Raw genomic sequence first — 22,804 nt, 5'->3', positions numbered from 1 at the left:
GAGGTAGCTAGCTATATTTTGTGCTTTAATATAACCTAAAGCAATATATTCTAATATATAGAAGATAGAGAACACCAATACTACACACAGGACCCTTAACCCTCAATTGCTTAGACAATATACTATCACAGTAATGTAAATCGCTGTGGAAAAGGTGTCTGCTAAATGACAAAAATGTAAACGTAAAGAAAATGCAGAATGTGAGTTAGCTGTCTGTCTGTTGCCAGGTGGTATGTCTGGCTTGATTTCAGTATTTCTGGGTGGCACTAGACCCACGGTGACCCAGACCAAGATGAAACAATTAGTGAAAATGAATGATGAATAAATAGCATACAGCAAAAACCCAAGTTTCGAACCAAGGAGTTCAGAATCTCGTTGCTGGTGTGCCACCTGGGCACAGGCAATGAATATTTTATCCAATTTATTAGGATTGACTATCACAGACCTGCTTGAATAGAATTCTCATATAAAAGGAAGCACTGTTTATAACCATAACCAGAACATTTTGTAATTGTTAAAAATCCCCTCATTTTAAATCATTATGTATAGAAGGTCAATCATGCTGGAATAGTTGCTCCAAAGCTGGAAGGCATATAATTTAGCATATATTTGACTTTATACGACTGTTAGTAATAGATGTAGCCAAAAGCCCAAACTTAATAATCAGAAGGGGTGTCCACAAGTGTTTGGAAAGTTTTTTTGTCAAAAAAAATAACAAATGCTTCAACAGTAGTGAACAGATAATGAAGAATAAAAGTAAAAGACAATGTAAATGAATGGAAGTGTGAAACACTTGTCATTTAAAGCTTCACCTTGCCTTTTATTATCATTTTATAATAGTGGTAAAGTAAGAGTAAGAGTGGAAAGTGGCCTTTTACAAATTACCTAGCTGACAGGCTGTCAGTGACTCAGACTAATGCAATTGGCAAAGTCATCGCTCTCTGGGAGAACAGTGACAGGAGTTCACCAGCTTATATAGCACAAGTTCCATTTAGCTAAATGGATGGGCTGTGATCATAGCCGGAAAGCCATTATACAACTGGCAACAGATATATGTAGCATTTGTCAGCAGGGTGAACTTTAATTGCTGAGAAATGAGTGCGTACATGTCCTTTGGGTACCACGGCTAAATAAAATGCCGATGAATCAGGTTCTTACACTTGAAATTGCCTCATATTATATAGTTTGCAATAATTAATGCAATTTCATAAAAACATTTTTACTTTATTTTCATCAATGCTGTATCCTGGTCAGGGTGAGTTTGAATGGACGCACAGCAGGAATACACCGAACAGGATGCCAATCCATCAAAAGACCTCCCCAAACCATAGCCAATCATGTCTGTGCACCGAACCCTTGTTGGCCACTGGCTTGTTCTCTGTATTTCTTCACTGCTCGTGGCACTGTCTCAGGCAGTAGGAGTTATTGATGCAGCATTAGAAGGTGAATCCCTATCGAGAATTGAACTCAATTGCTATTGTTGGGGTAGTTTTGCCCCACAGCAACATAATTCGAGGATAATATTGACTTCACATAACAGCAGCAGGTAGAAGTTGGTAGAAAAGAGCTGGTAGAAAAAAGAGCTTGGCAGAGACAAGCACAGCATCTCGGCCTTAATATATATATTGCTATTATTATTATCTGTATATTACCACTATTATACTCATTCCTTCCTATATCTGGTATTATATACCAGTGAGGCATAACATTATGACCACCTCCTTGTTTCTACACTCCATTTTATCAGCTCCACTTACCATATAGAAGCACTTTGTAGTTCTACAATTACTGACTGTAGTCCATCTGTTTCTCTACATATTTTTTAGTCTGCTTTTACCCTGTTCTTCAATGGTCAGGACCCCCACAGAACTACCACAGAGCAGGTATTATTTAGGTGGTGGATCATTCTCAGCACTACAGTGACAATGACATGGTGGTGGTGTGTTAGTGTGTGTTGTGTGGTGAAAAATGCATGGACGTCCCTGGAAAAGATGACGGCTCGAAGGCAGCATATGTTGCTCTAAGATCTCAGTGTGCTTTTCTGCATTAATGCTGATATCACAGAAGTTTAAATGATCTTTGCTAAGAGCACTGACACAGCCCCATACCATGACAGACCCTGGCTTGTGGACTGGTTGCTGATAACAGTCTGGATGGTCCTTTTCATCTTTGGTCCAGAGCACATGGTCCAGTGTCCATTTTTTCCAAAAATACGCTGATTCATCTGACCACAATACACGATTTCACTGGATGTTGCTTTTGTACCAAACCATGATTATAATCACCTGTTGACATTACCTGTTTGTAATCACATCATTATTTAGTTTTTTCACCTCATTACTAGCCCTAAATTGCCCCGTCCCTACTTGTTTTGGAATGTGTTGGGTTCAAACTGTCTGCAATCAAATAAAAGTCAAAGTAAATGTAAAGAACACTGCATTTTTATTTTATTAGCATTTTCCATACTGTCCCAACTTTTTCTGATTTGGGGTTGTATATTATTAAATTATTTTGTGGATGCACCACTTTTTTCCTCAAAATTTAATTTCACACTCCAATTTGGCATCATGCAAAGTAGTAAAAAGTTAGTAAAATCTTGTTCTATGTTATACAAACATATTTAATACTTTTATCTCCTGGTATATAAATAGCTGGAAGGCCCGCTTAATTCCCTCACTAACATTTTCATCACTGTGTTTCTGGACTTAATAGACTTTAGAATAGCACCCTCGTGGCTGTGGAAAATTCAGTAATTCTTTACTTTTTCTATTTCGTTTAAATCTCCACTTTGGGATTCTATTATCTCTGTAATTAGATGTAAAAGGGAATTTAACAAATTGTTTGGCTGCGAGCACACCAAAAAGCCACCATTATGCTTCATTTACAAACATACTGAGTAGGACATTGCTGTGTTAGCAAGCCAATTTAATCTCACTGTGTGCCTTGAGAACAATATAGTGCAGCTCTTTCACATGAGTACCCCTGCTACTGCTCCTGGCTGGTAAATTGCACTATAGTGTTTGGATTTTGTTGTTGTTTTTTTGCTCTCTGACTGACCTCTTGGAGTAATTACTTAAAACTGCAGATGATTATTGTTTGGCATTGGGTGAGGAAATGAAAACAACTTGTATTTAGTATTGAATCGATAGAATGATACTAGAAGGCAAGGCAAGGCAAGTTTATTTGTATAGCACCTTTCATACACAGTGGCAATTCAAAGTGCTTAACATAAGGACAAATTAAAAGCATTAAAACATTCCTGAGATCTAGAACCTCAGAAAGACTTCTTGCAAACATTTAGTTACAATTAAGGGAACATGAAATTAAAACAAGAGAGATAAAAAATTAAGAACATAAAAGAAAATATAAAAACTAAAAGAAAATATAGTAAAATGAGGGCCCCACAGACCCAGAGCCACACGGACTCTCAGTAAATATCAATAAATGGGGGCCACACAGACCCAGAGCCACACGGACTCTCAGTAAATATCAATAAATGGGGGCCACACAGACCCAGAGCCACACGGACTCTCAGTAAATATCAATAAATGGGGGCCACACAGACCCAGAGCCACACGGACTCTCAGTAAATATCAATAAATGGGGGCCAAACAGACCCAGAGCCACACGGACTCTCAGTAAATATCAATGAATGGGGGCCACACAGACCCAGAGCCACACGGACTCTCAGTAAATATCAATAAATGGGGGCCACACAGACCAAGAGCCACACGGACTCTCAGTAAATATCAATAAATGGGGGCCACATAGACCCAGAGCCACACGGACTCTCAGTAAATATCAATAAATGGGGGCCACACAGACCCAGAGCCACACGGACTCTCAGTAAATATCAATAAATGGGGGCCACACAGACCCAGAGCCACACGGACTCTCAGTAAATATCAATAAATGGGGGCCACACAGACCCAGAGCCACACAGACTCTCAGTAAATATCAATAAATGGGGGCCACATAGACCCAGAGCCACACAGACTCTCAGTAAATAAAAATAAAAATAGGCCACACAATAGAACATGCACTGTTAATGTCAGCTTGGATTTGGAATACATTGGGATAAAGGAAATTTTAAGGACTTTTGTCCTAAATAGGAATTCACAATTTGTACCAGCCATCTTGTATGAGGGGTTGCAAAGTTCAGACTACATTGGCAATCACCCATACTGGCTTTATTTGTCATACAGTATATGTATGTGGCAGGTGTACAGTACAACAGAAGCTGGGGTCAGAGCGCAGGGTCAGCCATTGTACGGCATCCTGGAGCAGAGAGAGCTAAGGGCCTTGCTCGAGGGCCCAACAGTGGCAGCATGGCAGAGCCAGGATTCGAACTCTCAACCTTTCAGTTGATAGCTCAAAGCTCTACCCACTTGGCTACCACTGGGCTACTAGTTTTACTATTTCACAATTTTTACAATTTTACTTATGTCTTTTTGGACATTTTAAATTGACTATATTCTCATTTCTTTATGAAGTTAAACTTTTATTTAAATTTTTTTAAACAATTGGATTGAAAATTACAAACTGACTCTTAATCACAGAAGTAACACCAGATCCTCTTATCCTGTCATTAATGTTTTATCAGCTTGTATTTATTGTTTGTTTTTCTATTGCTTTTTAAAGGATTTACTTAAACTAGCCTTATTTGCACAGGCACATACACTGATTAGCCATAACATTAAAACCACCTCCTTGTTTCTACACACACTTTCCATTTTATCAGCTCCACTTACCATATAGAAGCACTTTGTAGTTCTACAATTACTGACTGTAGTCCATCTGTTACTCTGCATGTTTTTTTAGCCTGCTTTCACCCTGTTCTTCAATGGTCAGGACCCCCACAGGACCACCACAGAGCAGGTATTATTTAGGTGGTGGATCATTCTCAGCACTGCAGTGACACTGACATGGTGGTGGTGTGTTAGTGTGTGTTGTGCTGGTATGAGTGGATCAGACACAGCAGCGCTGCTGAAGCTTTTTAAATACCGTGTCCACTCACTGTCCACTCTATTAGACACTCCTACCTAGTTGGTCCACCTTGTAGATGTAAAGTCAGAGACGATCGCTCATCTATTGCTGCTGTTTGAGTTGGTCATCTTCTAGACCTTCATCAGTGGTCACAGGACGCTGCCCACAGGACGCTGCCCACAGGGCGCTGTTGGCTGGATATTTTTGGTTGGTGGACTATTCTCAGTCCAGCAGTGACAGTGAGGTGTATAAAAACTCCAGCAGCGCTGCTGTGTCTGATCCACTCATACCAGCACAACACACACTAACACACCACCACCATGTCAGTGTCACTGCAGTGCTGAGAATGATCCACCACCTAAATAATACCTGCTCTGTGGTGGTCCTGACCATTGAAGAACAGAGTAAAAGGCTAAAGGTTAAAAAAGCATGCAGAGAAACAGATGGATTACAGTCAGTAATTGTAGAACTACAAAGTGCTCCTATATGGCAAGTGGAGCTGATAAAATGGACAGTGAGTGTAGAAACAAGGAGGTGGTTTTAATGTTATGGAGGATCACTGTAGCATACCATGCAACAATTAAATAACAATATAAAATGTTCTGCCAATAAATTGTAGCTTTGTAGCTTTGACAGCTTCCTAGGATTGCACCTAATGTTCTAATTCATCCCACAGGTGTTTAATTGGAAGGCTAAAGGCTACTGGGATGGCTAAGGCTGAGGTCAGGGCTTTATTGACCTCATGACATTACATTAACAGCATTTAGAAAAAAACATTTAAATTTAAGGCGACTTGCAATCGTAACCATAAACAATTTAAGCAATTGAGGTTTAAGACCTTCAATACAATTTGTGCACAATGGCCCAGTCATGCTTGAACAGGAAAGAACCGTCTCCAATTGAGTTTAAAGAATATAATTAAATATACTGTATTGATTTTATACACCCTTTATTAGTAAGAGAGGCTGACGCACCTGAACTCAGTAATTAGGCAGGTAAAGAATGCTTTCTGAAAAGTACACAAGGATGCACTAATTAATTTAAACAGAATGAATAAAGTATTGGAAGGATCTTTAGGTTCTCTGGAGTAACTGCTATTTTTACATGCATTTAAAATTGTGCTGACACTATTTATTCCTAATATGACCCACACATTACACTCATAAATTAGAAAATCATTTTCCCATTCCATGTCTAAACTAGTCAGTAGAACAGCTGATGCCTGCAATATAGAAATTAGGGCGAGCTCACTGGATGCTGTGATAGTTGAGTTGTTCTGAATGTTGACCCCATCCAGGAAGCTAAAAGGCATTAAAGGTTTGCGATAATGAAACCACCATGTGAGAAAGAAACTGAGAACTGGTGAAAATCCACCATGTTTATTACAGTGGACAGCATCCAGGTGCGAATCTAATTCTTCTGTCAAAGGACTGTACAGATTATATTAAAGCGGTAAACAACAGGATTACATTGCTGTCCATCAATTTAACCGTGTTTTGGAAATGTCCAAAAGAGTATCAGAATCAGAATCTTTATTTTCGCCAAGTACTAGGTGTACAAGGAATTTCTTTTGTTGCTGGTGTCAACATATAAACATCTAATTAAATAATAGAAAGTTGTACTATATATAAACCTAGAATAAAAAAATATAACAGCAACAACAACAGTATAGCATCCGATGTAGTGTGCAATACAGATGTATAGTACAGTACACTCCCAGACTTCAAGTATAAAAAAATTGTGCAATCGATATTCAAGTAAAAAGGTGCAAATGTGCGCACGAAACAATGTGGAAGGCACGTGTGATGTGCAGCATGTTTGTTGAAGTCCGTGTGCGATTTTTAAAGCGGAGGAATGTGGGAATAGTCCTTATTAAGTATGGTGATGGCCTGTGGAAGGAAGCTGTGGAGGTTGACGGTTGGTCCAAGTCTTTAAGGCTCGCACTCTTGGTCTATGCTGGGATGTAAACCGCTGGAAAAATGAGTGACCGGGGTGTGAAGAGTATGGACATTAATAAGCCAGCATTTGTAGCTACAATAGCCTCCACTTTTCTGGAGAGGATTTCTTACAGGATTTTGGAATGACCAGGGAATTTGTGGTGGACACTGTTACAAAATAGTGTAGTCTGTCTTGCAGTTAACGTTCCAATTTATTCCAGAGATGTTTAGTAGGAGTTCACAGGAGTTTATACAGAGTTTCTTACATTTACTTTGATGTACTGTACTTTTCATGTTTTGTCTGCTCAACTTCATTTCATTTACATGCCTTATAAGTCAATGACTTATTAGAATCCTCTCTAGTTAGGGAGCTGCCTATGTAAATGAGATACTAGTCACTGTCCTGGTTTCAGTCTGAGCTGTGGCTACATAAGTTATTTTTGGAGAGTCTTTTTTGCTAACATTTTAAAATAAGTATTCAACTAAGACAAGTTATAATGTATGCATGTGAAGCAAATGATGTGTACACCTTGAGATAATAAAAGAACTGCATTAGCATAAGTGTAAATTAATGCATACAAACACTAAAATGGAAACTATGCCTCATTTATTTCTGTTCTGACTGCAAGACAAATTACAAAATCATAATGCAGAGAGATCAAACCCGTGGTTATAACAAAAATTAAAAAGTTTTAAAGAAAAGCATGTCTACTTATTTCTATCTACATTTTAACTATAATAATACATTACAGAACATTTTTGATAGTACATGTTAAGTCCTGTGTAAAGGCAGCTTTTAATTAAATTGGTGATAATATTTAATTATTTAATTAATAATAATGAATTAATAATAATTTTAATAGGATACACAAAATAGCCCAGCAAGACATTGAAATTTCCTGTTTTATTCCATCAAACTGAACCATCCTGTCTCCTTACTTTACTATATAAAGCATGTGGGTCAGTGACAGAACATGTTTTAGGGTGGTGGTAGTGCAGTGGTTGCTCAGGGGCTGGAGCCTTGGACTATAAATTTGAAGGTTGAGTAAGAGTTTGTGTCCTGTCTGTGCCAAGCAGCCACTGTTGGGCCCTTAAGCCCCTTAAAGTAAAGGCAGTAAAGGCATTTTTCCTTTTTTTTGTATTTTGTTTATGCATTTTCTCCCCCTTTTCTCCCAACTTTTAGCACATCCAATTGCCCAATTGCATCATGCTTCCTCTCCATTAATGCCGAGCCCCGCTCTGATTGAAGAGAACGAAGCTAACCCACACCCCCTCCGACACGTGGGCAGCAGCGGTTTGCATTTTTTTACCTGCACTAGGCGAGTGCTAATTCAGATCAGCCCTGTGTACAGAGAGACACACCCTGATCAACACACTCCTTCCCCGCCCCTGTGCAGGCGTCATCAATCAGCCAACAGAGGTCGTAGTTGCATCAGTTACGAGGAGACACTATCCGGCTTATTACCCTCCCACCCCTATATGAACAACAGGTCAATCGTTGTTCATGTGGCTGCTCAGCCCAGCCGGATGACAGAGCTGAGATTTGATACGATGTATTTGAGATCCCAGCTCTGGTGTGCTAGCGTGTGTTTTTTTTTTTACCTCTGCGCCACCTGAGCGGTGACATTTTTCCTTTTTATTTGTGTTTTTTATTAGGTTTCTTTGAAATGAAAAGTAAATATGTTATAAACCATGTCTTATATTAGTTGTTGAGCTGTTTAATTTGCTATTATTTGATTGGTTTACTGCAAACAGCTTGAAGTTTTACATTTTTTAAACTAATAAACTTAATTAGCACCGGTCTGTTGAATTATCTGTACTGAAAATGTTAATGATCTCTATTCAGGCACATATTAAAAACCATAAAGCAATATACAAAATAGAAATTATGTAAATTATTTGTCACAATGAAGATTTATGTTTTTTTATTAAACACATTTATAAATTATTCACATCCCAGGCTAACAACTCATTGAAACTCATTTCAGTGGTTGAAGGATCTTGTAGATTTGGGTCTTTTTGCCTGGGGTCCTGGACAGCATCAAGTAATTGAAGAAATATATATTTCAGAGAGACAACAGGACAATGGCCAGCAAAAAACACACTTTCTAAACCACTTCTCCTAATCAGGGTTGCGGGGGATGCTGGAGCCTATCCCAGTTCTCAATGGGTGCAGGGCACACATAGACACCCTGGACAGTGTCAGTCAATCGCAGGGCAGACATAAACATATTCACACATTCAGTGGCCAAGTCAAAGTCAACTGGGATGCTTTTAAAATATTTAGTGTAGCCGCTCAGGTGGCGCAGCGGTAAAATACGCTAGTACACCAGAGCTGGGATTTCAAATACATCATATCGAGTCTCAGCTCTGCCATCCGGCTGGGCTGGGAGGCTACATGAACAAAAATTGGCTGTTGTTCACAGGGTGGGAAAAGCCGGACCAGGGTTCCTCAAAACTGGTGCAATTACGATCTCTGCTGGCTGATTGAGATAATTGAGATAATGCTGATCAGGGTGTGTCTCTCTGTACACATGGCTGATCCGCATATGAACTGGCCTTGTTACTGCACACATGAAGGAGGGGCAGTGTATCAGTTGCAGAGCTCCTCAGTCAGTGGTGAAGGGTTGTATCGGTAGAGGTAAAGTAAAACGCAATCAGGGTTAGTGGATATGACTAGATTAAGGGAGAAAATTGGGGGACAAATTATCAGTTTAAAAAAGTGAAATAAGCTTTATTACAAGTAGTTGTAATGGCTTTATGAGCCATTTATGATTATGTGTCATGAGAAACAGATCGGCTGTGAACTCTCAGAGTCAATCAGAGTATCATGGTTTACTGAAACATCGAATGTTTGCTACCCATAGAGAGCAAAAGCTGAGTAAAAAAAATCAGATGCCAAGAATAAAGCAGCACATAGGCATCAAAGTGTGACCTCAATTCCTAACCACATCAGTGGAGACCAGAAGTCCAAACAGTGAGTACTTTCGCCATCTTAATGTCCAGAGTTAAAAAGAACAGGGCTTAATTCCAATCGACTTCCCCTTTTCTTTTGATTTAATGAAATTAGATACGAGTCTTTGAGACTCACTGTCTCTGAGTCTCTCTATCTCACTGCTTTGAAGTGCAAAACAGGTTTAGATCAGATACCGGAGTCCTTTAAATGGGCACTCATTAAGGTAGGGATGTCTCGTCATGCTGCATTGAACATGATCCGTTGGACCGGACCACACAGAAGAAGAATGCACAAAGTATAACTTCAGTTTCAAGAAAGTTGGGACAGAGGAAAAATATTTTCCCCTTTTTCTCCCTTTTTAGCGCGTCCAATTGCCCGATTGCATCATGCTTCGTCTCTACCAATGCCTATCCCTGCTCTGATTGAGGAGAACAAAGCTAACCCACGCCTCCTCCGACACATGGGCAGCATGCCGAATGCATCTTATCACCTACACTTTGACGAGTGCAGTGCAGCTCAGCACTGTGTACGGAGAGACACACCCTGAGAGCACTCTTTTCCCGTCTCTCTTTTTAGTTATGAGAGAGAGACCCTATCAGGCTTTAATATCTCACCCTTATCTGAACAACAGGCCAATCGTTGTTCATGTGGCTGCTCAGCCTAGCCGGCAGACAGAGCTATATAACAAGAAATCTAGTTCATTATTACCCACCTTTGTCTCTTTGTCCTTTGGGACAGTGGTAGCCTAGTGCGTAGAGCTTTGGGCTGTCAATTAAAAGGTTGAGAGTTTGAATCCCGGCTCTGCCATGCAGCCACTGTTGGGCCCTTGAGCAAGGCCCTTAACCCTCTCTACTCCAGGGGCGCCATAAAATGGCTGACTCTGCGCTCTGACCCCAGCTTCCAAAGAGGCTGGGATATGTGAAGAAATAATTTCGTTGTACTGTACACCTGTATATGTATATATGACAAATAAAGGCATTCTATCTATTCTATCTATCTCTGTCCATATTAAAATCAGGGTGACATAATAGTTACATCAGCAATAGAATTATGATCTTTAATTACAGAAAGATTCTCAGTGGAAAAGATTTCTCCCTATTAAATCAGTGGCAACATACACATGCTGCTTAGAAAATAATTATAGTAATCTGGTGTGAAGAATTATGCTATACCATAAATACTATAATAAGTGATTCAACTTCTGTCTCATACTGAGAAGAGATTGCTGAGAGAACACATCAGTATCGTATTACTTAATGGACCGTGATGCTTCGGATCAGACAGCACATGGTGCATCAGTCAGTAATGACTTTACTTTCCATCAGCAAATCCTGAGCCATACTGAAACCCACTGATAATTCCATTCGAGCTTTCTACTCTAGAAGTACATTTCAACTTTTACACTGACAGAAATAAAATACAGGCTGTTGGTATCAATTACAAGCAAAGATTACTTTAATAGAATGTGTCACTTTAATCTATGTAGCTCAAAAAATGTATTAAATATTTCAATTCCCCTGTGAACTCCGGTGACCCCTGCCAGTTGCACGACACCTTCATGCCAACACATGACAAAGAATAGATTTTTACACCAGTCAAGTCAATTGTTTTTGTATAGCGCTTTTTACAACAGACTGTCTTTACAGCAACTTTACAGAATCCAGGACCGACAGACCAAAAACCCCTGTTGAGCGAGCCAAGGACGACAGTGGCAAGAAAAAACTGCCTTAAAAGCTTGAGAGGAACCAGACTCAGCAGGGACCCATCCTTCTTGGATGAATCTAGCCATGTTGATCCATAACAGAAGATAGACTGATAAAAGCAAGAAAATCTCAGCAGGGACCCATCCTTCTTGGGTGAATGTAGCCAGTGGCAGATTCCTATAACGAGCTTGAACACACGGTATATGAAGACCTATTCTATTCTATTTGTATTTTCCACCACTACACACTGCACAAGTCTAAAACAGACAGTAGAAGGCAATTATGGCAAGGAGGTGATTATTCATTTGGCATTCGTTCTTTCAGACACGGTCAATTGTGTCTTCTAAGGGCCCGACAAGGCTGGTGATACCAACAAGACTTGATCTCTGGTCTCGGCTGTGCCATTCAAGGCCTTGACAAAAATAGTATGTTCAAACAGTGTTATAAAATGACACATTCAGCGCCAATATTGTTTAAGGCCGTCAGTGTTTATTTAGTGGTTAACCAGGCTTCATAAATTTGACAGTCTAACAGATTCTTACATAAAGTCGTCTACATTTTTTTATCTTTGCTTAATAAAATGTTTATATACTGCTTACTAATGTGTTATAAAGGTCATCTAATTGTACCCTTTAAATAATGGTTTACCAAGATTATGATTGCCAAGAGTGAGTATTCAGAATAGAGGGAAGCACTTTTAATAGGGATGTAATGATATACTCTACCCATGATGTGATGTTTCCTTTTATTATTTCTCTTAAAAAAGAAAAGAAAATACTGTATTTGTGCTTATCTTTTATTTATCTAAATAATGAATGTTCTTTTATTTCTGAGGTAGGTACAAACTATGCAAAACAATTTTGAATTAAGCCCAATTTGGCTGAAAAACCCTTAATCTGGCAACCAGGTGTATAGCGCCAGTGACGTCAACCAGGCGAGGTGTATAGCACCAGTGCTCTCTGCTGTTTAAAGTGAATATCGATTCATTTTACATGTCAAATCGATTTGAATCGTGGAATCTATCTATCTATCTATCTATCTATCTATCTATCTATCTATCTATCTATCTATCTATCTATCTATCTATCTATCTATCTATCTATCTCTCTCTCTCTCTCTCTCTCTCTCTCTCCCTCTCTCTCTCTCTCTCTCTCTCTCTCTCTCTCTCTCTCTCTCTCTCTCTCTCTCTCTCTCTCTCTATCTATCTATCAAATTTAACCAATTGTATAAATCCGGATCATCTCAAAAGATTCACTACAGTATTACAAAGGTTAACTTTATTGGAACCTTCACAGCATCTAGTTTCTTGTGTTGGCTATGAATTAGTTACCATTAGCATCCACGCTTTTTGGCTAAAAAACATCTGGTCTAACTAGTCTATCCAATTTTACTCCTGGCTGGACTTTATCTGCTGCATAATCACCTCTCTGCCTTTCTGTGCTCTAGGTAGATGCTTAGTAACCCCTTTCCAACACCCACAATGCACTTCTCTGAGCCTTTTATGCCCCTTTTTTGTCCCTTGTAGCTAAAAAAAAAATACATTACATACAACATTTTATTCAACATTATGTCCTATATATTGTTAAAATAATTCAATGCAGTAATGAAAATGAACCGACTAATGAAGCACTTTCCATACAAAGAAACCAGATCAATGCTCACATAAGGTCACAGACTTACAGATAAACATCTCCAGTTGCACTGAACGGCTGGTCTGAGTTATGAAACCATTCAGAGTCAGAACTCTGGTGCCTGTTTGGCATTGATTTTGTTCTTATTTATTTAAACCAATCCTTTGGAGGTGGTGCAGCTCAGACATGATTGGGTTATTTGAGATCATCTAAGTATTGTGTTTCACTTTAGGTATGAAGCTTTAAAGAAAGCAATTATTTCATCATTCAATAAACTTTAATTAGATTTTCCTCCAGACTACTAAAAAGATATCTGACAAAGTTTCTTTAATAGGAAAGATTCATCCACTTAAATGTAGGTCCACAAGGTAAGGAAGATCAGTTTTACAGCCAGATCAGGATTATATGGCCAATAAACACTGGATAGACTGCTATTTTGAACCCTCTTCCCACCCCTGCATACTCATATAAATTGCATAAAGTACATGCAACACATACTTGTAGGAACACGTACATTTATTAATAATTTTATAAGCTCCACCCACCATACAGTAGGTTTTGTAGGTCATTTGTCACCACCTGTACCCCATCCACTAATTGGGGACCCCTACTGACCAGATGTCATTTGGGTTTTAAATCTTTCATATCATCGCCAAGCCAACAGTGTCCTGTGATCAGAAAGTGTCCACTAATAAAAGATACACATTGTATAGCTCTAATCTCTAAATGTATACCTACAATGAGTGTATAACAGGGTATATTTTCCTGGGCAAAAATGAGCCAAACCCAAAATTGCACTAAATAATCAAACAAAAATAATCAAACCAGAATATATTTTGGAAGTAAACAGACATGTCACTCTGTCATGTATTAGTTAGATTTTTTAACAGGGCTGGATGCCCCTTGCTAGATAGTAATGAGGCGCAATCCCCAAAATGCCTGAAAGATAAAATAATACTGTGGATTAAAGGCCACTTAAAAGGAAAATTGCAAATAAGAGGGTGGGCAAATTATGTAAAACTGTCACGTGTGCAGCCTGTATGTGCTCCTAAGTGCCACACCCCTCTTTCCAGGAGCATTCTGTGTTTAGCCAACACTAATTGTTAATGATCCACAGGTGCTTCTTGTTTAGCTGCGGACATTTAAGGAGGCCTGTGGATCAGTCAGACGAAGAATATTTGATGTGATTCTGTTCTGTCGGTTTGGTTTGCTTGAATTTACCTTAGCAAGCGATTTTGATCTGTCTGTCTGTCTGTCTGTCTGTCTGTCTGTCTGTCAGTCAGTTCAGCCTTTGCCTTAACCTTTGTTTGTAAGTCCTGTTTAGTCCTGTTTAGCCCTGTTTAGCTCTGTCTAGTCCTGTCTAGTTCTTGTTTAGCTTAGTGTTTAGCCTTTAGATTAGATTAGCATTGTTCGTGTATGTTTAGTTTAGGTTAGCATTTAGCATAGGTCTTGTTAGTTTGTTTTGTCTAGTTCCTACCTGTCTTGTGTAATCTTGAGTGTGTGTTCGCCCTCTCTTGTCTCGTCATAGCCCAGAGTGTTACAAAAACAAAGTAGCAAATTAAAGACATGTTACATCAGTACATCCTGCAATGGAGAAAGTGGATAGCAAAGGGATAGTGCAGAAATGAGAACTGGATGTCGTCTGTGAGAAGATCAGTTCCTGGAAACACATCAGTAGTAGCAGGCAGAAGCTACTAACTGCAGCTAGAAGGATCACGACCCTAATGTACAATATCCACTCTGAACTGTTTACTGTCAAACCTGTGATTGTCACAGCAAATCTGTGATTCACCCCCTGCCTCCGCTCATCAGGGACCACTCATTCAATCTGATCGGTGTTAATCTCTGAACAAACACTTCTAAACAAACAAAACTGATGTAAAATGCAATAAAAACAAGAATGAGGGATTTGTGAGTTTCATGTAACCTTCATTTAACTGACAAAGATACAAAGTTATGACTTTTAATGTTCTGACTGATTTGCTTGATTGTATTGTGTAAATATTAACACATTTTGTACTTGATCCCTGGACACCAATAAAAAAGTGAGAAAGGGTTGAATAAATAGTGCCTTGAAACATTCCAAAAAGCAGGTGAATTGGTAACAGGTGAGGAAATTATGATTGGATATAAAAGGAGGATCCATTAGAAGTTTTGGCAGCCAAAGATGGATCATGGCTCACCACTTTATATCAAAAATCACACAATCACAATCATCATTGTCATGTTCTACCAGAGATGGGGACTTGACTCGGGGTCTGCGATTCAAGTCAGAGTCGCACGTAAGTCACTCACACCTTGACTCGTTTCAAATGACTCCGACTCGACTCATGACTTGCAAAAAAATGACTCGTAAAAAACAAGAGTCCCTAGCGTCAGCTATATATATATAAAGTTCACTTCATTTGAACATTTTCATTACCTTTGGATTGGAATCTCCCTTAAAATAGTGGAATACCCTACATTGTACATCCTGCACTTCACAGGAACAACTGGGGTGAATGGAACGCTCCTACAGAGTTGGTGCTAATGGTTGAAAGAGCGCTTTCTGAACCAATCAGACCTTCTGATTTTAATTTTTATTAATAAATGCATTTATTCAGTTTGCGTCACACAGATGATGTGTCAATGAAACGCTTGATTGGCTTTCTAACGAGTGTTTTACTTCACAACCGGGAAAAGTTTGGAGGTTTTTAATTATAAGCACATTTACAAAATAACGGATTATATTCCTAATGGGACAACGCACGATTATAAATGTAATAGCATCTGGAAGAACATAAGCTAAGGTAAGCAATGGATATGATTTTTTTTTGCTGTGTTTTTGATTTTGGTCGCTGTGCCGTAATAAATCTTGCGCTTTTGTTTCGCAATGAAAACAAAACGTATCAGTTTAAGCTTTTAACTTGTACCTTCTTGTTACAGAAATTACATTCATTTGCACAATGACTAGGAAAGTAAAGGCACTAAGTAAAACAGCAAAATACAGTTGCTAATCTGTTGTTGTTTTTTATCTGAACTTACATATTATTTGTTTATTTCTACGCTGCATTTCCAATATATGTTTTATAATATATTGACTTGTGACTTGACTCGGACTTTAGCCTAAAGACTCGTGACTTGACTCGGACTCGTATTTTGTGACTTGTGAACTTCTGTGTTCTACCCTTGTTTTATTTTGGCTAGGGTCACGATGTGTCTGGTTTTGCCAGAATCACAGGGTGCAGTGCAGCAGCAAACAATGGACAATACATCAAGCCATTGCAAGGCCTCAGCCATACCCCCCTTGACTGTGTGTACGTAGAAGACAAACCGGTTGACAGTTCAGCTACTCAATTTATCAGCATTCCGCAATACAACTGCAGACCAAAACCTTTCCATCTAAAATTAATTGTAATAAAAATTTTATTAAAACTGTAGCACCTTATTGGATTTGTAGTTCCTCAGAACACTCAGCCAGAAAGCTTAGTAAAGCAACCTAGCTTTTCAGACAACCTCACCAAACGTTTTTCATGGAGTAAACAAGGACATCAGTTCCATTTATAATGTTGGCTAATGTCTGCTCTGTAATTCTGAATTATACAGAGACAGCAACCACAGCATCTGCCTCATTCTGTTCAGCGTCTCTAGAGAGTACTCAGCCATGTAGGCGTTATACAAAGGGTGCAGAAAACGTTTTTTGATTGGATCTAATTGACATCAAGGCTGTTGATTTTCCAGTGAGTAAGCTTTGATCTGAACTTTGCTGATCTGACAGTGACTGTACATTATTTTGTGTATGATGGACAATTTGTTATACATTCATTCATTCACTTTCATGTTTAGCACCACTTTATCCTGGTTAGAGTCCCCTTTAAATTAAGCTCTGCTGAAATCTTCTCTGGAATCACTGGGCATGGGTCCTCATCATGTCTGTATGTAGACATCCAGACAGCTAATAGCACTATTAGGATTACATGAACCCCAGCAGTAGGGGGCTAGTGCAATTTACCGCCGCACCACCCAAGCACCTATAGTTTGATATTGTGGGAGATATTTACAGATGATCACTGTATTACTTAAACAAAAGCATGACAATAAAATCCAATCACAGTGCTCAATGCACTGCACATAGTGTAACAGGTGAAGCAATTGTGGTCCAGTACCAGCTGCAGATGGGAATTTTAATCCACAATAAGTAGATAAGGTTTTAAAAGGTTACATGTGTAATTAATAGCATTCCCTTTTTTTTTTTTTGATGTAGCGTAGCCAATCATTCTTCTGCTGCTGTGGACCCCAATCGCGTCTGAGGAGGGTATATTTGCTTCACACACACTCCAACGCATGTGCAGTCCTCCAACCCCTTCTTATCCACTCATACTTAGGTGGATTTGTACATGAGGCCAGTCTGGCGCTGATCTCCACGTTCCACCACTTCTGTACAGGTTTTTAGTCCGGTCTTTTCCCACACAGCAGACTTAGTGGCCAATTTTGTCTGCTGCAGGATTGTGCCCGGTAGGGGGCACCCAGCCGACCAGTAGCAGAGCTGAGATTCAAACCCGGAGAGTTCAGAATCGCAGCGCTGGTGTGCTAGCGGAACATCCTGCTGTGCCATCTGGGCAGCTAATGGCATGTTCTATCTGAAGTTTTTTGCAGTCCATAAGAAGAAAAAGTCTGAACTGCAAAATTCAACTTAAATGTTGGAAGTTTAAATTGATATTAAATGAACCAGTGAGTAAAAATAAAGCTGACCTTTTTTTTTCTCCCACTTTAGCACATCCAATTTCTACTCGTCAATCATCCTCTCACTAATGCTGGTCCCTGCTCCTGATTGGGGAGAATGAGGGTGCTCCACGCCCCCTCCGACACTCACCTACACTTTGATGAGTGCAATGCAGTACAGCGCTGTGTACCGAGAGCCACACCCTCTACCGCACTCCTTCCCCATCTCCGTGCAGGCGCCACCAACTAGCCAGCAGAGGTCGTAATCGCACTAGTCTGAGAGAGAGTCCCCATCCGGCTTAATCCCGCCCCTATCTGAACAACAGGCCAATCGTTGTTCATGTGGCAGCCGGCAAGCAGAGCCGTGATTCGATACGATGTACTCGAGATCTCAGCTCTGATGAACAGCGTGTGTTTTTACTGCTGCGCCACCTGAGCTGCTATTTTGACCTTTTATTGAGTCCATTAGTCTAGGGCTCTACTATGTGTACATATTATCACATTTTTGCCTTTTCTTCATGTATTGTTTTCTCTTTTTCTTTCATCTTCCACTGCATGAAATCTGTCTGACCTGTTGTTTACCACCCTGTCTCGTTAATTCTGTTTGAACATCTGTGTTTGTTTAATATTATATAAGAAAAATTACAGTACCAAGCTGTGGGTTTTACATCTTGGGGATTTTTTTATGTTTTTTGTTTCTCCCTTGTTCTTTTTATTTGTGTTTTTGACTATAAAATGAGACTAGGCTAGTTCTGGTTTTATATGTCAAAGTCATAAACTTTAACTACTGGTATGAATATTTCTTAATTATTCATGATCAAGTTATATGAGTTGGGGGGAAATTATGCTTTAAAATGCTCCAAAAGAGGCTGAATGATGGCACTCTGGTACAGCTGGGAGCTATGATAGTCCACTACTGATGGGATCCAAGGTTCGAATCCCCAGCTGTGTTATTGGCTAGTTGGGTGTCTACATAGACATGACTGGCTATGTGTCTGAATGGGGATGGATAAGGCCCCGCAATGGATTGGTGCCTCGTCTGGGTTGTGTTACTGCATTGCGCCCAGTGGTAATGCTAAATGATGAGGCAAGACATTGCAGAAGTGTTCCTGAATACCTGCAAGTGTTAAATATTTATCCTCCACATTTGTAGTTGTCTGGTATTTATGTTTTACTCAAACAAAATGAGCTCATATATTATGATTCAAACTGCAAATCTTTCAGATGGGCTTGGAAATACAGTATCTTAGGAGTCTCACACACTAGTTTTAGAATTGCCAATCCATAACAATGGGTGTGTTTGAGTGTGTTCGAGTACCTAGTGAGCTCTCTACATTGACAGCATTTTACGTCGTCCTATGAACGCTCCCGAGAAGGAGGCTGTTCGAAATCCTAGATGCCTTAAAATGCTCACTAGTAAGATACCTTAAATTTAAACAGTATTTTGACTGAAGAACGAGGGAGCATCCGATGCTTCCTTAGCGATAAAGGCAATCCCAGCATTCAGTGCGGCACGACTTTTCTCACAAAAAATATGGCAGACAATGCGGGGCAACGAATGGAGTTATTTTAAAATGTAAATAAATTATAGTTGATTTTTAATTTGTATAAAGGTGTACAAGTGTCATTTATCTGCAGTTTAACCATTTTCGGTACATGGAGGGACATGCTAGCGCGTTTGCCACCTCATCCCATTGGTTTGAATGGCATGATGCTAACTGTGTTAGCTTAGCAAGCGAAAACCGCTGTCTTTCCCAGAGCTGTAACATCCATCATTCCCTCTGTACACCCCCACCCAAACCCTCAAGAACTCATGCATTTTTGCATCTCTTATGCATTTTTGCACCTCAGTCTTATATTGCTGCTATTATTGACTGTATGTTTTATGTCTGTGTTGTCGTGTGTACAGTATTTTGTTGTACCATTTACAATGACAAATAAAGTTTCTATTCTATTCTATTCAGAATCACATACACGGAGGGAGATGTTAGTTGGCGTGCTAGCGCGTTGTGCCACCTCATCCCATTGGTTTGAATGGCATGATGCTAACTGTGTTAGCTTAGCAAGCGAAAACCGGTGTCTAAGTAGTGCGTTCAAATAACCTGACTTATAAGTCGATGACTTATTAGAATCCTCTCTACTTAGACAGCTGCCTATGTAGGCAATAAGACAGCAAGGCAGCGCACTACAAAATGAGCTCATAGTGAGCTCGTAATCTATCTTTCCACAAAGTTGAATCAGTTCATCTGGACACAAGTTTGTTGTAGAGATTTTGCCACTCATCCAAGTGACTTCTTCAGTCTGAGCTGGTGGTGAATACCTCAACCTTATACGCAGACGATTTTCATAACGACCGATCAACCGCCCATGGCATAACAATGGAATCGCAATTGTTCAAAAGGCACACATGACCATTGTAATTAATGGTCATTGTGATTTGCATATGGACCTGATCACCGGTTCCATTTTTATGCAATGGGTGGTGATCGATCGTTATGCAGATTGTCTGCATATAAGGTTGAGGTATTCACCACCAGCTCAGACTGAAGAAGTCACTTGGATGAGTGGTAAAACGTATCTCTACAACAAACTTGTGTCCAAATGAACTGATTCAACTTTGTGGATTTGTGTACCTGGATTATTGAGCATGCATCAAGAGTTATCTATCTATGTATGTGGCTGAGCACATGTGTGTGTGCATGGCACATCCTTACCTTTTGTACATAAATCTGCACATTTTCTTATATTTCCACTGTAGTTTTACGTTATAATTAATACTTTACAGCTGTTACTTACTTACAATCTATACCAGCCTTACGATGTAAACCAAAATAACACCTCCATATGTACCCTCAGGTCCTGTTGTTGTAGTGTGTTGTTGGAGTGTTGTTGCGATTTTATAGATAATTGTTTGTATAATGTGAATCTCTGAAGTGTGTACTTTTACTTTTGACTTTTTGATTAATGTAACTTGCTACTGAAGCCTTAATTTCCTTCGGAATTAATAAAGTATCTGTCTGTCTGTCTGTCTATCCATCCATCCATCCATCCATCACTAGTTTTTCAAACACACCCAATATGTTTTGTAATGGCATGCTTTAGGTATGAGCTTGTATTCTGCAAATCTTTTTCAATATTATAAATATTCCAGCTGTACTCCACTGGTAACCATGCTGCAAAATGAGTGTTGGTAAAATCATACACTTTATGGCCAAAAGTACACGGAAACCATCCTAATTATTAAGTTCAGGGGGTAAATCATACCCACCACTGAGAGATATTTAAAAGTAATTATACAGTATAAAATGAATTCTTTGCTTCCACCTTTTCTGTTCCAGCATAATTATGCTCCTTTATACAAAGGAAATTGCACCGTTTGATGTGTGTCTTAGCTTAACTTAGCCTTGCCCATGACCTTATTTAAAAATGCAGAGATAAATGAATGTTGATTGCGAGTTGATTCTGATCCACCTCACAAATGCTTTTTGACTAAATAGCAACACTCTAAAAATTCTAAATCTAAAATGATGAATGTATGCCTCATGCTCTGTTCTTGTAATGTATGGCTCATGGAAAATTACATTCATGCATCATAAATGGAGATGGATGACTCAGTAATCCTGACTCTCTGATCTCTGTCTTATTTTCTCTCTTTTCAACACACATCAAAACCACTGGCCATGACGGTCAATGATTAGACTGCAGCGCATGAGATTTTGTGTAGTACAAAACAGAACGTTAATTGTACTGATCAACAATCCTGATTCACTGCACAAGAATATACACCGATCAGCCATAACATTAAAACCACCTCCTTGTTTCTGCACTCACTGTCCATGTTATCAGCTCCACTTACCATATAGAAGCACTTTGTAGTTCCACAAATACTGACTGTAGTCCATCTGTTTCTCTACATACCTTTTTAGCCTGCTTTTACCCTGTTCTTCAATGGTCAGGACCCCCCAGAACCACCACAGAGCAGGTATTATTTAGGTGGTGGATGATTCTCAGCACTGCAGTGACACTGACATGGTGGTGGTGTGTTAGTGTGTGTTGTGCTGGTGTGAGTGGATCAGACACAGCACTGCTGCTGGAGTTTTTAAATACCATGTCCACTCACTGTCCACTCTATTAGACACTCCTACCTAGTTGGTTCACCTTGTAGATGTAAAGTCAAGAGACAATCGCCCGTCTATTGCTGCTGTTTGAGTTGGTCATCTTCTAGACCTTCATCAGTGGTCACAAGACGCTGCCCACAGGGTGCTGCTGGCTGGATATTTTTGGTTGGTGGACTATTCTCAGTCCAGCAGTGACAGTGAGGTGTTTAAAAACTGATCCACTCATACCAGCACAACACACACTAACACACCACCACCATGTCAGTGTCACTGCAGTGCTGAGAATCATCCACCACCCAAATAATACCTGCTCTGTGTTGGTCCTGGGAGAGTCCTGATCATTGAAGAACAGCATGAAAGGGGGCTAACAAAACATGCAGAGTAACAGATGGACTACAGTCAGTAATTGTAGAACTACAAAGTGCTTCTATATGGTGAGTGGAGCTAATAAAATGGACAGCGAGTCTAGAAACAAGGAGGTGGTTTTAATCAGTGTATATTTCCATTTTTTTCCTTCGAACAGAAAAACTGACCCATTTGAAATTCAATTTGCATGTATTTATATGAGACAGAAATGCTGAACCATCTAGTTCTACTCATGCATTCATGAATGAGACTCTATTTGTTTAAAGCTCTAAGAGAATCATGCTTCATTTGGTTTTTGACAAATACATTTTTTGCTAGTGGCACACAATGACACATTTCAAGCCAAACAGGGGCAATTGAAAGGTCACAGGCCTACTTGCTAAACAAATGAGCATTATTTTAAGTA

At 39.4% G+C, this 22,804-nt stretch overlaps 1 long non-coding RNA gene across 1 annotated transcript in view; it reads left to right on the top strand.

Moving 5' to 3' along the window:
- The window catches only part of LOC134331521 (uncharacterized), a 91,878-nt gene extending 76,765 nt beyond the window's left edge, over positions 1–15,113 (top strand). Inside the window, exon 3 of the long non-coding RNA XR_010015131.1 lies at positions 14,742–15,113. This is a non-coding gene — a long non-coding RNA (uncharacterized LOC134331521). The remainder of the gene's footprint in view (positions 1–14,741) is intronic.
- The last annotated feature ends 7,691 nt before the right edge of the window (positions 15,114–22,804 follow it).

Source organism: Trichomycterus rosablanca, chromosome 17 (genome assembly GCF_030014385.1).
Source record: "Trichomycterus rosablanca isolate fTriRos1 chromosome 17, fTriRos1.hap1, whole genome shotgun sequence".
Classification (NCBI taxonomy): domain Eukaryota; kingdom Metazoa; phylum Chordata; class Actinopteri; order Siluriformes; family Trichomycteridae; genus Trichomycterus; species Trichomycterus rosablanca.
The sequence above is the reverse complement of the archived record's forward strand: the minus strand, read 5'-3'. Positions and strand labels throughout refer to the sequence as shown.